At 42.5% G+C, this 17,560-nt stretch overlaps 1 protein-coding gene across 4 annotated transcripts in view; it reads left to right on the top strand.

Annotated features, from left to right (window-relative positions):
* SPTLC3 (serine palmitoyltransferase long chain base subunit 3) overlaps nucleotides 1–17,560 on the top strand; it is a 169,743-nt gene that overhangs the window by 135,345 nt on the left and 16,838 nt on the right. The gene's annotated exons all lie outside the window — the stretch shown is intronic.

Here is a 17,560-nt window from a genome sequence, read left to right as displayed (position 1 = left end):
AAAAAGTTGCATCATCAAAACCTCTTAGAACTCTGCTTCTATCTTTCAGATATTATTTATAAAGCTTCTATTACATATCAGAGTGGGGATACAACAATGACTAAGACAGTTCTTGCTGCCACGCTGTCTCGTGAGTGCATGTATGGGAGTAGCAAATTAGTCTGGGTCCAGGACAGGTCACTGAGCTAGGCAATCCATGTTCCCCACCCCATCTCTCAGCTGATGTGAAGCCCTACATTGTTTATGGCAACCATCCAAGCCTGCTATTCCAGTAAAAGTATGGAGAGATCCATCATTTTCCGATTTCATTAAAGCAGCAGAATACTTTATTCACATACAAATTTTACCCAGAAGCCTAGTACGTAAAACAGATTAAAACAGGGCTGAGCTGGTTGAAGTAGTGTCTCCACTTACCTCCATACTGACAGCCCTGGGACCCTTCTACTGAGCCCTAGTGCTCCCCATGACATTGGTTTGAAAACCTCCAAGACAGAACTTTTCTTCTCAGTAAAGCAGGAAAATGGCTTGCAAAATGATTTTGCTCCTCCAGGTATAATGCAGTGATTGAGGGACCATTAAAGTCCCAACCTTGTCTTTTGGGTTTTATGATTCAGTCTCCTGTTGAATAGTCAGTCTGAAAAGGAAATGAAAATCCAATCTAGGGAGGACACATGATGCAATATTTCAGAGCACAAACTGAAAACTGCCTCAATTTGTCCCTTGGGATACTACCTACTCGCTGTGTGCCCTTAGGCAAGTGACTTAACTTATCTGTTCAATCCTGAGCAAATTATTTCTCTGTGCTTCAGTTCCTCCAGCTGTAAAATAAGGAAAATGCTGACCACTTGATATTTTTGTAAGAAATAGGTTAAGTAAGATGTATAAAATACTTAAAACTATGTCTGAAAATGATTATATAGTCAGCATGATATCATTGCTTGCTACTGTTATTTGCTATTATTCCTGAGGGGTTTAAGAAGTAGTTGGCCCATTTCAGGAATGCTGTAGGAAGGATTCTTATGATGGAAGTGAGGTAAGACTAGATGTCCTCCAAGGTCATGGATTAGTCAAGATAAGTGAAGTTATGCCACCGTAACAAATAAACCCTGAAAATCTCTATGGCTTACCAGAACCAAGGTTTATTTCTTGCTCATATCATGTCTAATACAGATCAGAAAACTCTCTTCACAGTTTTCCTCCAAGGGGACAATATTCGGGCTACTTCTAGCTTGAGGCTTGGCCATCTTATCGTGTGGCCCCCATGGTCACCACAGCAGAGAACAGGAGAACATTGGTCTGGAAGTGACACTTACCACCTTTATAGTCCATTGGGCAAAACTAGGCACATGGCCACACCCAAATTTGGGGTGGTGGTAAATTAAAAGGCAGGGGTATGGATATAAGTAAGCAGATATCTTTCAACCTTTCAAAACTGAAGCTAGAAATAGGACTGTATCCATTCCCACATAAGCCATCAGGTTGTATGGAAAAACTGGTCTGAAACCACTGGCTCCTCATGAAGCCATATTAATGATCTTCTTGAACTTCATGCATTCATATTGCAAAACAATTATCTGAGATTTCAGCTAAAATGCAAGTTAAATGGATTTTCCTACAATGACCAGAATTATCCTTTGGTCTTCTTTTAAAAATAAATAACTAGGAAAAAATTATTCTGAAATTAGTCTATGTCTCAATTAGGATCACTGATTTCTTAAAGCTTTTAATATATGTACTATCAGAATCAGTTAATTTACATGAACCCAAGTTGACACTCATGTCTTTCCTCTGGATTGGTTTACCACTTCATCACTGAGAGAACCCAGTCCATTTATTCAATCACAGTTGAAAATCTGCAGAGAAATTACATTGAAAAGTTATGATCATTTGTCTTTTGATAGTAACCTATCATCAGTTTTTCTTCTTCTGAAGGGAAGACAGCTCCCTTGGTTCTCTTTCTTAGCCTTACAATTAAAGAATTCGTTGGTGGTTACTTTTAGCCTCTGGAAGTTTCTCACTTTACTCCTCTTGCCATTTTAAGAGAGAAAAGAAATAAACAAATGAGAAGGCTATGTGTAGTCTGTTTTCTTGAAACCAAGATAAGAGAACCAGAGAGGAAGATAGGACAATTTCTTTTCAAAGGCAGGAACAAAGAGAAAACAGTAAAAAAGAAAATTGACAGAAACATCAGCCAAGTTTCAGATGGTTCTGCCTGACACATCTTTTGAAGAATTCAAAGGTTCACAGTGAGTGATCGTGCTGGCCTCGTTTATGACAATGCCTGCTTTAAATAAAATGAACAGGACAGGTTGGAACTATTGCATTACCTCGCCCCTTTCCACTGCGATAGACCGACTCGCAGGGGAATGTTACCCAAGGCTCAAAGGGATGCACTGTGTGGTGCCAGAGCCGCCTTTCAGGATCTGAGGGTAAGAGCCCAACTCTGAGGCTTCGTCCTCAGCCCGCTCTGCGGCGGCTGTGATCGGAGCCTTTCAAGGCTTTGTTTCGGGTTGAGTTTGGGGAGCGGTTGGCCAGATCTGTTCCTTGATGAATGTCTTCACTTTAATCTGCAATGCAAAGCCGTACGCTTCAAAGGCAGGCTACGGGAATAAGGTCAGTGTTCCTTTGAAGCCAAGGTTCAAAGATGAAATAGTAGCCCTGGTGAAATGATGTTTATGCACAGTCACCTTCGCTCCGCAGCTCGGCTGCTCTGGGAGCTAATACACACGGCGGTGGGAGCTGCTGCCGCGCATGCGTCCCTCCCGCACCGGGGCTCTTTTACTCTCCTGGCCTGTCACCCGGTGCAGCTCGAGGAGACCAAAGTGGACATTTGGTTTCTCCAACCTAATGGGTGTTGGGCGGTCCACCAGCCAAACCAATCCTGTAAGCCCCATAAGGGCAAGAAATGTTTCTTGATTTAATTTAGTGATCACCAAACCCAGTGCTCGGCTTAATAAATATGTCATGACTCAACTTCCATCTCATCCCCTACTTGATTTCAGGTCCATGTTAATGCTAAACAAGGTCAAGAGGATGTTTATCTCATGGCACTGAGAGCCAGGAATTGGTTCCACACAGTGGCTGAAGGGGCCACTCAGTGTTCAGGATCCCTCAGTGATTGACATTACTTTTGAGGAGGCCCAGAAAGATCATAGCTCACTCATTTTTGTCATCTACACATAACACAAGCTGCCACTGGAGACTGAGCCCCAAACCATGCCAACAACTCTCCTAAAGAGAGCATTAGCAATAGTTGTTTTATTATAATTTATTTAAATCTTTGATGCATAATTTCCAATTCATCAGTCAACATTCTTTTTGAACTCCCGCTGTGGGCCCTCCTTCCCCACACTCCCTTTCCCCAACTCTGGGTAACTTTTCATCTGAGAGAAAATAAGAGGTTGTACCTCGTGGAGGCTGAAGGATGTGTGCTCTGCAGCCAGATACGGTGGGGGCCCAGCCCACAGCATGTCATTTGCTCCATGACCAGCAGGCTGCTTACCCTCTCTCAGCCTCAGTCCCTGCGTTGTAAATGGGGGTTGTATGCGAGATTCAACAATGTGATCTAGCCAATGAACTTAACACGGTGTTTGATGTGTAGGAAATTCTCAAGACAGATTAGCAGTTACTGTTATTTCAAAATCATCTGCTTTCTTCCTTTCCTTCTCCAAATTCTCCAATAGCTTTTACTCATCCTGGAATTCTCCCTTTCTCTCAGACCTCACACCTACACTTCTCCCTTCTCACCAGCTCCACCACTACCTCTGTCTGCTTGCACCTAGATTACTGGAGTAGCTCCCTGAATATTCTCTCCACTTCTGCCCTTGCCTTTTTACAACTTGCTTTCCATTCAGAAACCAATACTATCTTAAAATATATATATGACTCAGAATAACCATCCATGCAGAACCCTTTAAAGCATCCTATCTTACTGTAAAGGCCAGACTGTCCAGTGTAAAGTCCAGACCACAGGTCTTCAAGACTTCTCATGATACGATCTTCCATTTTTCCACCACTTTGCTTTGATGCTTATAACAGAGTGGCCAGGGTGTCCCTAGAAAGGAAAACAGTAGTGGAAATTTACTTACAAAAGAAAATACAGAATTCCAATTCCTAATGTATAATGTCCAATTCTAGTAGAAGACACCTGCATCACTGCTAATAAAATCTCCTATGCTTAAACTATAGTTAAGAAAATAGAATTCTTTATTTCTCTTCAAAGTCATATGTGTCCCTCTTTGCCCTCAAACAGAATGAGTTTCTGGGTTACAGGGGAGATGTGTCTGGATATTGTGTGCACAGAAAAAAAAACTAAAGGAAAAACTAAGATGAAATAATGAATTGTGTTTTTCCTGAAAATAAGGAAATTAGCTATGCAGCATACTCAAAACTATAGGAATTTGACAGGATAGAACAATAGGGTGTTTTAGCTTTCTAATTTATATGTTTTCTGAATGTAGTGTGCAGGGGTTATTGCTCCAAAAAGATGACACAAATAGTCACAATATTACTAATATCCTTCCTCAATCATCTTAGCTATTACCAATCAAGCTTAGCTATTTTCCAGATAATTCTTCACTTTCAATATGGAGATAAAGCTGACCAAGCCTATTAGAGTGTATAAGTCTAGGTTTCAGTGAACTTCAGCAATCATACCAATAAGAGGATGGGGAAACTGAGTCTGCAAATTAGGGCTAAATACCCCAGCTGGTACAAGGAGTTCTTTCTCAAGCTGGGCTTCCTTTGCTCTTTAGATAATCAAACCTGTGATCAGCCCAAGATCTGAGAAGGAAATATTAAATAGACATGATCCCCAATAGAGGGCCTCTTCACACTGAATCTCTCTGAGGTTCTGTTTTTTGCATGACTTGGGAAGTATTCAAACCATTCCATCTGCAAAGAAGTTGTTACCTTGGCCATAAAATTCTGCACTTCCCGTGAGGCTTCAGCAAGACTGGGGAATGAAGGTTCTCAGCTAATTAGATGGCGCTTCTTTCTTTCTCTGAGTATCAGCCCCTGGGAGAGAGAGGCTCCCCATTCCTGAACTGGGGAGACAATGGTTTTTAAATTCACATGTAGTTCTTTTATGGTGACATTGCCTGTTCTAAAGTTAAAATGGGGTATTCTTCAATGGAGTTCTTCATTGCAACATCCCTGGTTCCATTCACTGAGAACATCTGAAGAGCTAACAACTGGTTTCTATACAACAAAGAACAATCATTGGAAAAAGAGGCGTATATTTTATTAGCTGAACAAGTTCAAATATGTAAAAACACAACTAAGTCAACAATTGTCAGTGATAAAATTTTTCTTAGCCCCCCCAAACGGAATATCTCTCTACAAAGTCAAACACACAACTAGTGGGTCTCTGGGTCTCTGATTCCCCAGAAGTTTGACCCCTTTGCTCACTTTTGACTCCTTGACCACCACATAAGACATTCTTTGCTCCTGACTCCAGATGCAAATGCCTTGTGCTTTCTGCTACTCCAGAACAATCTTTCAGAACAGGCTCAGAACCAGACTTCTTGGAATGGAGGTTCATGTTGGAGTGATCCTTCTAATTCAAGCCAAGAACCCAGAGGGACCTTCCCTCACCACCATTTCTAAAATATCACCTCCTTCCTTGTGGGCTGCTCTATCTGCCCCCTTATTCTGCACCATTTTTATTCATAGAACTTATTATCACCTGGAATTATGTACTTGCTATTATGTATTGGCTATTGTCCGTCTCCCCCAGGAGAATACAAATGCCATGGGGAAAGGCATGCTGTCCCCAGCTGTGTAGCTGTGTACGTTGACTGAATGAATGGTCCCACTCAGTGTAAACTTTGGCAATGTCCCATCAACTATTCACCAAGCACTGTTACTTCCCTTCTGCATGCTCGTGGTATTTCCTCTATCTGGAATACCCTCATTTCTCCCCACAACCCACTATTCTTCATCTCCTACACCCCTGCTCAACCTCCTAAGCCCTAACTCAATGGCTGCAGCCAGGAAATAATCCTTCTCTACTCTGTCTCCTGCAATGTTTTGCTCCTACTATTTTAGTCACACACCCCTAGCCCAGCCCTCGAAATAGGTGTGATTGGTTAATGAATTGTGCCTTAAGCATCAAATAGGTGAATGAATGAATACTGAATGGCTGGACTTGGGGCTAAGCGGATTTCCTAGATAAGGCTTGGAATCTAATCACTATCTATAAACAATTAAAATATCATTTCTTTAGAGGTAACCTCTAGAATTATTTGGGTTCAAGTACTGAAGTTATAGTCACTTCCTTGGTATGGGCCAAAATCTAGAGTTCCTTTTCTATTCTTTTGATAAATAAATGGTTTTCTGTATTGCATATACTAAGGCTTTGCCTAGACACCATCCAATATAGAGGTATGCTGGGTAATTCAGGCCAGTTCTACTCAAATAGCAGAAGCAAAAATTGAGTTTTCCCTTTAATTATACAAGCAGTTAGCTGAATTCCTCACTTAAGATTTCCTAGGAGGGCATCATCCAAAGCTCAAAAGTGCATTTGACTTATTTTTCCACAGTAATAATCAGCAAGGACAGGGCACCAGCTAATCCTCTCTGTCCGAGTTGAAATACATTTCTAAAATAGAGAGAGTAGGTTGATTTTTAAGCATCCAAGTGGCATTTTCCAGTAAGGTATGCTAGAAAGAACTCTCTCCCTCCCCTCCCTCTCCTCCCTCATCTGAGTGATTTCCACATAGGATCTTTTTTTAATCAAGAAACTTCATGTTTTTATTACTTGGCGACTAGTAAGGAGAGGTTGAGAAACTAAAACTCTTGCATAAAAATTATGGTTTCCCTTTATACCACATAGCCCATGGAAAAAAAAGAAAAAGGCATTGGGATTTTGAATTCTTGAAAGTTTTCATGGTATCTTTCTTTATAAGACCAGTATTAGTTAAGGTAAATTAGTTGTTGCAACAGACAAGCCCTATCATAGCAGTAGCTTAACATAATAGAAATTTGATTTTTGGTCATATAAAGTCCAAAATGGGTCTTCTTGTGAGGCAGATGGTGCTTTTCCAGGAACTCAGCCTCTTTCCATCTTGTAGTTCCTCCAGCTTCAACATATGGCTTCCAAGTTTGCCACCAAGGGGTAAGGAGCATAGAGGATCGTGTGTATGATTTTCTCATGGGCCATACTGAAAAGGCACATATAATTTCTGCCCAGATTCTACTAGCCATAACTCAGTCACATGACCTTGCCTAACCACACAGAAGCCTGGGAAATGAAGTTAATTGCCTGCCTAGGAGAAGGAAATGGGTTTGGTGAACAACTAGCCAGTCTTTTGCACTGTACTTACCCTCAGTCCAGAACATTCTTCCCCTGACTTTCTGATGGATATACACTGCAGGGAGACACTGAAAATTTTAGACAGTTTACCAGTCTTTCCCTATTGAGTTAGTAAATAAACTCTTGACCTGGTTTGGAATAAAAGTAGATAAGAAAAAAGAGAAAAAGTCCACAGGTCTGAAGATGAATCTCTTTTCCTTTCATAAAGCCTCTCAAGGCTTCTAGTCTGGATTTTGCCACCACCATTTCTGCTTCTTTTGGACAGAACCTAAGCCCAAGCCATGGCAGATACAGAGATCATTATTATTATTATGTTGCTAAATTCCCCAGTGCTGTGTGCTTTTTAGAGGCAGAACATGCTTCCCTACAAGAAATTAAAATGCCATGAAATTGGAATAGCTTCGAAAGTCAGGCCAGAATGGGAGAGAATGTAAATCTTAGAAATAGTAACACTCTCAGACATTCAGGATAATTTTCTTGGAAGGATATGATGAGACAGAAAACTGTAAATTGCATCATTATCAGAAAATTTTAAATTGCAATTTAACACATGCAATTTTCAAACATGGATGTTTAGGCTAGGTATCTAAAATGGATGGGTTTATTTTGTGTCACCCCCAAATCCCCCCCTCAGCCACCCATGGGTTTTTGGGGGACCAAAAGATGGTTAAGGAACTTGAACAAGGACTGCCCTGTGACATCCATCACCAGCATCCAGCACTTGACCTGTCAAAGGAGCCAGTCACAAGAGAAGACTGAATTCGGAGCCAAGGCAGAAAAATAAGACTAGAGACTTCATACGAAAACTGAGTTCATATGAAAATAAGATCCTGCTGAACAGCATTTTATGCATTTCATCTACTTTGGGAAGAAGCACGAGAAGCCATTTGCTTCTACAGTTGTGTTTATGTGGACAAGTTCACTCCAGATAGCTGGGAATTGTTTTCAATTCTGAAGCCTTAAATTCTGTTTTTTATTCAATTATCAAGAGAAAGAGTTGAATAAAATGTCAAGGTCTTTCAGTCACTTGATTAATATATGAACTGTCATCATTTTCTTTAGTCTCTGGAAAGAAAATGTAAGGATAAAGGAAAAAACTGAGATTTACAATTCATTCAAACTGGAAAATAGGACCATGCCTCCTTTTGCATGGATTATTTCACTCATCCGGATCATTGTGAAGTTTCATCACGAGATTGGTGGGTGATGTATTGACCCTGCCTCTAACCCCACACGGACTTGGAGAAAGTGGCACCGGCACCTTCCAGCTGTGACCTTGGACCTTTGCTCTTGTCCCTAAAAAAGGGCACACATATTTTAACACTTGAGTTTGATAGGTTTAAAAAATGGGAGTGACTATCTGGGAAGATTTAGAGCTTTGAAGGCAGGAAAAGGGGAGTATATTGGGTGACAGCAATTCACTCTCAAGAGCAGAATTTTCTCCCTTTCCTACTGTTTATGTTTGACATGAGATATACCCACAAGCTTTTCTCATAAGATGTTGCTTTTCTTCAGTGCAAGCTGTGTAGGACTGCAAACTACACTAATCCATCTGCACCAGCAAGCTTATCCTGCGGCTGTTCTTGCTAATTTACTCTTCACCTGGAATTCTGCCTCCTTCTCAGAGGAAGGGTCAGTGAAAACCAAAATGGGCGGGAGACTAGGACGGAGACGCTATGATAATTAGATACGGGGTTTTAAAAGGTCGTCTCACGTTTCACAGCATCTACCTTGGCAGAGAGTTCAGCGAATACAAAACTGGCTTCCTGCAATGTCTTTTCTCCCCTCAAATCCAGCAATGGATTGTTATTTCTGTCCCTCTGAAGTGCCTTAATGAGCGCAAGGGAAGTCCCCAGAGAATCCCACCTGGATGTGCCATGTTGGCATTGTTGAGGGAGGAACTATCTGCCTGCTGCTTCCTAAATATATTTGCCACTTGGTTACCAGCTGGAGACAGAGAGAGGCAGAGAAAGAGACACAGGGCATGGAGCGCTGTGTTTTCTAAATGGTTTCAGGCCACTGGCATTTCAGTGATAGCTAATACAAAACAGATGGCTGGCGCTACGCTCTGCTGGCTTTCAACTGAGGGGCTGCCTCGGTGCATGATTAATCACCTGTGCTGGGGGGGGGCAGGAAAGTCCTACCTGGTTTGTGTGTGCGGACCTAAGGTTGGCCTTAGCCAGCAAAGAGACAGGCATTGCCTTTCTGCCCTATTGTTGCTCGTATGCCTGTAAAATAACCTGGGTTTATCCAGTAAACAGAATTAGCCAGCAAATTGAACCCTAGCTAGGAGGGAAAGTCTGGTCTTGCAGAAATGGCTTGCAAAATGTTCTACACCTTCTTCCCCTTCATTTATTTCACCTTAAGAGTTAGCTAAGGGTGAATTTTATGACAGCTCAGTAAATTCCGCACTTGCCTGTGGCCTTAAAAAATTTCCTAGCAAGAGTGTAATGGGAATGTTTGTCTTTTCAGTGATACTGGGGCAAAAGGATAATGTGGCCACTTCCTTCCACCCATCCTACAAACAAGATATCCTTTTACACCATGAGTCTTGGGGAAGCATCCTCTTCACTTGGGTGACCGCTGGGCGGATGGACTCTGGACCGGGAGTGGTGATGTAATGCGCATGGAATTTCACGCTGGTTCAGTACAACTGGAGGAGGGAAGAACCTGATTCCAGCTGTAGCGGATCTTTGAGGGTGCAGGGGAGCTGCTGGTCCACATTGCTCTTTGTTTTTCCCATCCCTGGTTCATTTTCAGCTAAGCAGCCAAGCCCCAAATGCAAACGGGTGCCGTACCTTAGCCCACACTTGTCTGGAGATGTTTATGGAGAAAACCAGCTACCCTACCAGCCACAGCTGGGGAGGATTAAGCAGGTGGATTTGTGCCTGGAGAGGCCAGTGTGTGCTCCGGGCTAAAGAGAATGTATTAGTTTTCTATTTCTGCATAACAAATTACACAAACTTAGCAGCTTAAAGCAACGCCACTTATTCTCTCACAGTCTGGAGTCTGGGCACAGTGTCCTCTGCTCAGGCTCTCACAGGCTGGAATCAAGGTGTCAGCAGCTGCCCTCTTTTCTGGAGCTCAGGCTCCCGTCGCACTCTCACAGAGTTGTGGCAGACTCCAGTTCTTTGGGGCTGCAGGAGTGAGGTCCTTCTTCCTTTCCAGCTGCCAGCTGAGGTGCCCAGTGGACACTCGGAAAACCAGAGGTTTGAGGCATGTTAGGTGGCTGCTTTGGATGGAGCTTATTTCACTTGCACTGTTTCTCACAGCCCTTCCAGGGGACCCAGTTAACACAGTTACTCGGCCCCAGGCCTGCCCTTTGCTGACTTCTTTGTCTTCTTGCCACAAATCAGAACAGTTTCTCACACATCTCATCACCTGCTTCAGACATTTGCTGCCTCTCTGGCTTCCTACCCTCCCTCGCCTCCCTGCCTTCACACAGGCAGTACACACTATGAACACCCTCCCCCTAAATCCTTCAGAACGTGGCTTCCTGATCCTGATGCTACCACAGCTGCCTCTTACCCCGAATTCCCAGCCTTAGGGTGGCATTCACACCTCTCAGTGGTGCGACTCCACTGACCTTCCTCATGACTGTATCCATATGATCTAGGCCAGCGAGCCACCCATTTCCCCAGTGCTCCCACCTCCACATTTCCATGCACAAGATGTTAACTGACCACCTTCCAGGTCTTTGCTCCAAACTCCCAGAACATTTCTTTCATGGAACATCTGATTTTCTACCTTGTGTTATCATTACATGAATCTTTCTAGTCTATGAGCTCCTTGAAAATAGTAGATATGCAATATTTTAATCCTCCACGGAACACAGCAGCTACAAAACAGCATCCTCCCCAGAGTCCTGGAAAATACATAGAGCAGCTATGGTCATCATCCCCATTTAACAGATCAGTAAATTAAGGCTTGGGGACTGAGTGATTTGCTCATCTTCATAGAAAAAAGGAAGTACTAGATGGAACCTGACACAGATCTGTTGATCAAGCGCAAAAATACTTGGGAGACAAAATTGCTTTCTGGTGTCTTCAGTTAAAATCAGTTCTACTATCTTTGTAGAACCAACAGCCACAGAATAATTTATAACTTCAAGTGTGCTTCTTAACTGGACTCGCACACCATATTTACCCAGGTGTTTTTCTAAAAGGTGCATGCTAGTCCTTCTGGAGCAGTCCCTACAGAGGAGGTTTTACTGCACATGTCCTAGAAAAAAATATTCCCAGATGACTCTGGTCTTTTCCATTGTTAAAGAATTACTGATTTGCAAGGTTCCCAAAAGACCCTTAACCTCCCAAATTACCCCCATTTAATGTGTAAAATTCCATACTTAGTCACTTGCCAAGACACCGCTCTCTATTTACATACAAATTAACATTAAATCTTATCTATCAGTCTATAAGTGTTCATGAAGCACTGCTCTGTGAAAAAGCCTGCTAACTCTGTATCTATGTCCTTTCCTCTTTATTGTGTATTATTTGCTATCTGCTCTGTGCTATTAGAGCATTTCTTTCCAAATAGCCTCAGAATTACTTAACCTTCTACTCCTCCTTAGCAGCTGGCCCAGCTCCTGAACATAGTGAGCGCTTTTACCTCTGTGAAACACATGAATCCATGAAAGATGGAATTCACACCTCATCAGGAATAAGTTTACCAGCATCTTTCTAAAAAGCAGACTTTGATAGGCTTGGCTAATATATTAATGATCTTCTAGCCTCAGTTTTTTCATCTGTGAAGGGGGGCTGCAAACACAGTTCCTGGCTTATAATAGGTGCACATGAAATGTCCATTCAACCCCTCCTTGTGGATTAAACCCTGGCTGGTGCATTACAGTGCGGGTGAGGAGGTGGACGCACTGTAGTGGCATCTTCCCAGGGCCCTTGAAATCAGGCAGTGAAGACTGATGTTCACTCTTGAAGCCTGCTCCTGCACGCATTCCCCAGGGAAGACTGAGTGGCCTGGAGAGTCCTTGGAACATGTGTCCGTGACCATAAAACATGCTGTAACCTTGGAATCTGGACATCAAAAGGGAGAGCTTCAGTGCCTGATAAAAATGTGCCTTCCTCCCAGCAAACCACTCCAAATACTGTTTTCTCCATCCCACTGGGAAGCTTGTCACTGCTAATGCCATTCTTATGATTCTTGCCTCTATGTAGCCTCTTGATCTTTACTGAGATCTCTCTGCCCCTGAGTGTGTTGCAAACAAAATGTACTGTCTGGTGTCCAGAGCTTAAAATAACAGACGCTGGGCTCCTGCTGCCACGTTGAAACTTTACTCCAAGGTCTCTCCCCAGTACCTTCCGCCCCCTCCCCAAGCTGGCGGGGGAAGCCAAGGGTGAACAGGCAGACTCTTAAGAAGGGGAAGAGGCAGGGCAATTAGGCCTTCTTAGACCACTGCAGGCATTCTTAAATATCAATTTGGTTTTTCAGAAAAATTGACTTCTTAAATTGTGAGAAATGGAGTCCTCTCATCTCTAAAGAAAAGAACCACATTTTCCAAGTGATGCTGTCTAGTAGCATGTTAGAGGCTGTGTAATCTGTATTCTAAGCATGGTGATGTGCTGAATAATTTTAGGAGAGAGCAATGTGGATTTCTGTATGCACACTCGTAGGCCTGGGAAATAGTAAAATAAGTTCCCCATGGTATCTGGGCACATTCATGTTTCCTCTGTTGCAAAGTCTATAGAAAATAGAGAGTGGGGCCGGAGTTGGTATACAAATATGCCTCTTTACTTAGTCGTACAGGGGAAATGCCTTTCTCTTTTTTGGCATGCCAATGGTTCAAGAGAGAAGAAATTTTCCTTCTGTAACTTTTGACAGGTCATTTTGGAAGTCCCCATTGCTTACAATTCCTTCTAGTCCTTTAGAGATTGAGTTGTCCCAAACATATTTTTGGAAACTCCACAGACGATTGTTTTTATTAGGGGACTGCAAAGCTTTGTAGTGGGATGCTTTGTATTTTATTTGTTTTCCTTCCCCTGCCCCAGCTGTTTTTGTTTTAACAGCATTGGAGAGAAGGTTAAAGTATTCACGGCCTCTGTTAACCTATCCATACCTCAAGTCGGCAGAGCTAGAAACCTGAATGGATGCAATGGCAACATACAGGCCATCTGCCTCGATGAGTTCATCCATGACTCTATTCAGGCTCATGAAAGGGGTGAGATTGGTGAGGGGTTGATTTGAGGAAGCACTTTGGAGCAAGTAGCTATCAGGGGAACAGGTGTTCCCCACAAAACATGCTATCCAAGCTCCCATGTACTCAGTAACTTCTGGGATGTGATCATTCCAAACAAGATGTTACAACATATGCCCATCTTTGATTTTCCGCATCCATCCAAGGAGCATGACTCAGCCAGGACACAATCGGGCACCTGACACAGCTGTGCATGGCCTCAGGCTCAGACTGGTGCAGGCAGCTATTTCTAAGCCATCTGTGTCTCCGTAGCTGCACATTGTGAAAACCAGCCCTTATGCCTGGTCCCATCCCCAGATATCCTGATTTAATTGGTCTGGGGTGCTGTCTGGGCATGGGGTTTTCCCAAGTTTCCCAGATGATTCTGAGGTGCCACTGAGACCACTACAAACTATTACCCCATGGAGAAAGGTAATTCATTTTTCAAGCACCTATTGCATGCCAGGTACAGTGTTAAGCACTTTCCTGCATCAACCCCTTTATTTCTCCTAATCTTCTGGTGAGATAAACATTTATCTCTATTTTGCAAGTAAAACTGAGCTTTCAAAACCTTAAGTTGTCCAGGTGGAGTGTGGTTTCTAGTCCATTTCACCCCAAAGGCTATTCCTTTTCCAGAGAACCTAGAATATAGCAAAATAAACACTTGTATGAACTCTCTAGAATCCTATTGAAGAGATCAGCTCATTTGTTTGTTTATCTAAGCAGGAACATTCCTGGTCTTCTGTGTCGTATGTGGAAGAAGGATCAGAAACTATTTAACTAGGGACTTTGAGTGTTAGGAAGGGGATATGACTGTCATGCCCAGACTCATGCCAAAACAGTATGACCATCCCTGTACAAAAGTACAGGTGCTGAACAGTCTTTCTGCTTTTACAGAGCACTCTTCAAACAAGGATCTCAAAGCATATCATTAATAAAATCACCCACATCCTGTCTAGATGAGTAGCATTTCATACAAACAAATTCCTCTCTGCCCCCAGGCCCCCCAAGAGTGAGAGAATGTTTCCAATTTTAAAGAGTGAGAAATAGAGTAATTGAAAGGAGCTGTATCTTGGCCACCTCAGAAGACCTCAAAGCATGTACAGTGACCTGCCTGAAAAAACATGGTGGCCACGAAGTGTGTCATAATGGCTAGTGAGCATGCTGTGCTCCATGGGTCAGATACGGGAAAGACAGGGCAGGAGTAAAATGTTCAGTTCATAAGAGTCATCTACCCCTGGGGTCAATTGTCTGATCTATTTGGTCAACTCTCCAAAGAATCTAGAAGCAGTAAAGTGATGACATCAGCTGATGATCCAGTTACTTGGGTTAATCAAGGCAGAGGAGACAAACAGGCCTGATTAAGTAGCCGGGCAGCCCAATGATAGATGAGTCATTATCGGCAAATGCAAAGATAATGCCATTGGGAAAAGCAATTTAAGTCATTCAAGCATTTCCAGACCAGGAAATCCTCCTAGTCTTTGAAGGGGATCATTTAGGAATCGTCAGACCCAGGCTGATGAAGTCATCCATTCATTGTGCAGTTAATGATCTATAAAAGTACTGAATACACAAGGCAGCAGGCCATATGGAATACATTTTAGTCACTGAGATGTATAACTGTGCCTTCATGTGAGTCACCTTCTTTAAAACAAGTCTTACTCCAGCCCCTCTTTATCTTCTCCTGTCCTTAATCCCTTGTACTCTCATCTCCCTAAACACAGTCTCAATGTATGGATGAAATTTGTTTTAAAGTAAAGACAAACATTCTCCTTTCTAATTTCTAGTTCTGTCCTTCAAATAGGTTGCCCTCTGTACACATATAAGTTTCCAAAGGACACGTTAGCATGTTACAAAACAATTATATCTTGAAGCAACAAAAAAGCTATCTATGTCTATGCAACAAAATTTGTATAAATGGTTCCTCTCTGAATCCCTTACTTGTATTCAGGTTGAAAATCTGGAATTTGAGGGGATAGGGCTTATCTTTTTTTTGAAGGAAGTGGATGGGGAAATAAAAGCTTACCTGAATTAAAGTAAACTGTACTAACAACTACCTATTTCTTCAAAAGCAAAGCCCCAGGCAGGGACCCCAAAGTAAAGGATGACTGACTGTCACATTGATAAGCCCAATGAACACTATTTCATCTCCTGATGTATCTTCTCCCTCCCTGATTGCTCCTGTTTGTCTCCCTTTAAATTCATTCTCCTTTTCCCAACCATTCAATGGTGCATTCTTCAGTCCCTTTCCTTCTTTTTTTTTATGCAGTCTACCCACCATTCCAGCCTCCTCTTGCCCCACACTCAACCACATCTTGCCTGGTTCTCAAACACTGTTATTCTACAAACCATAGGACCATTGAATCTGGTTTTGGGTGCCTGGAATGCTCTCCTCTGGTTCTTTACCTGATTAACATGTCCATCCTTCAGATCTCAGCTCACTCATTATTTATCTACTTCTCAGACTTAGTTCAATCTTTTTAACATGGGCTCTTATAGCACTATGAAGCATTATGCATTAGAGTTGAAATTTTACATCCATTTCTGTGGATGCAATGTCTGTCTCCCCAACCAAATTATAAGCTCTTCCCTGTTTCTGTTTCTTCTCTTCCAGTTGCTACTGACTGACCTTGAACTGCCCACTTCTTTTCTTCATGGGTCACCATAGCTTCTACTGACCAATGGCTTCCTCTGTCTCATAGATTCTGTCGACAAGCTTTTCTATGTCCCTCAATTTATAGTCTTCCAATTGTTGGTTCTCTCTAAATGCTTCACATCCACATTCTACCAGCAAGAAGATCTTATTGGTTTAATTTCCATTTATTGTCTCTTTGGTGAAGTTCCCATAATAAACCAATTCATGGCTCCCTGACCAGCACCCAGATGGACCACACCTGGGTCAAGGATGACCTGCATCCTATAGCTGTATCCAGCATGGTGGGGTTGAAAGGTCAACTTTCCTGAGAAAGTACAATAAGCCAGATACTTTCTCCATCACAACCTGCTTTCTGAGAGTGGGCAGAGTTGGAGAGGAATATTCCTTGAGAACTGGGGTTGGGTGAAGAGTAGCAACAGAAAACAAGCAGGGGCAATTGAAGCATTCAATATCCTCCCTTCATTGATGTTCTACTCAACTAAATCTCTGTTCCTTGGCATGTATTGTTAACACATTAAAGATGTCACAGAAGTCAAGTAGATTTCAGCCTGATGAGCAAAGAAAAACTCTCCAAAGATCTTGAGGCAGTTTGGGAAGACATAGAGCATAGTGAAAACTGTTAGATGATTGGCTAAAGAAAGTACCCTTTGGGGGCCCACCTACTTCTGGTTCACCCTTACTTCTCAGGAGTAGCCCTCCAGGCCCCCAACTCAAAGTAAATGGGGTTCACCAGTCCTCCCCTGTGGCAGGCCCCAGACTCTGTGCGAGATGCCCTACCCACTCCCACACAATGTGAGGCTGTCAAAAGTTTGCTCAGCCCTCAATCTCTGAAATGCCTCTACTCGAAAAACTTGGTACAGCAATGATCCTAACACCTGGGAGAGGTAAATTGTATTGAGCTTGTAGAAAAGAGATGACCATCATCCATTATCTCTGTACACATCCATTGGATGGATTTATCCAGATACCATCCATTATTGCTGTTAGGAAAATTCCATAATGAAGTGGTTCACAGCACAGATTCTAGAACCCAATTACCTGGGTCCGAATTCTGGCTCTGCTACCTCCCCACTCTGAACTTGGGTAGGTTACTTGGCTCCTTCTCCTGGATAACGTGAGATCACAGCATTTACCTCAATACAGTTGAAGGCTAAATAAATTATCAAATGACAAGTGCTTACAATAGTAGTGGCACTACATTTTTGTGAGCTACCATTATTGTTGTTGTTATTTTTTTTTCTTTAGAGGTAAGACACAGGGCACACTTGGTTATAGGTTGTAGAAATTCAGCTCAAAGAAGCTGAAATTCAAACAAGAAATATATTGGTTCAACAACAGGGACAGTGCAAAGGTAGACTGACTTAGGCATGGCTAGATTGAAGGGTTCCAATGACACCATTAG

The sequence above is a fragment of the Manis pentadactyla genome, chromosome 5, assembly GCF_030020395.1.
Source record: "Manis pentadactyla isolate mManPen7 chromosome 5, mManPen7.hap1, whole genome shotgun sequence".
Classification (NCBI taxonomy): domain Eukaryota; kingdom Metazoa; phylum Chordata; class Mammalia; order Pholidota; family Manidae; genus Manis; species Manis pentadactyla.
Note: the sequence above shows the minus strand (reverse complement) of the source record. Positions and strands in the feature narration are given on the sequence as shown.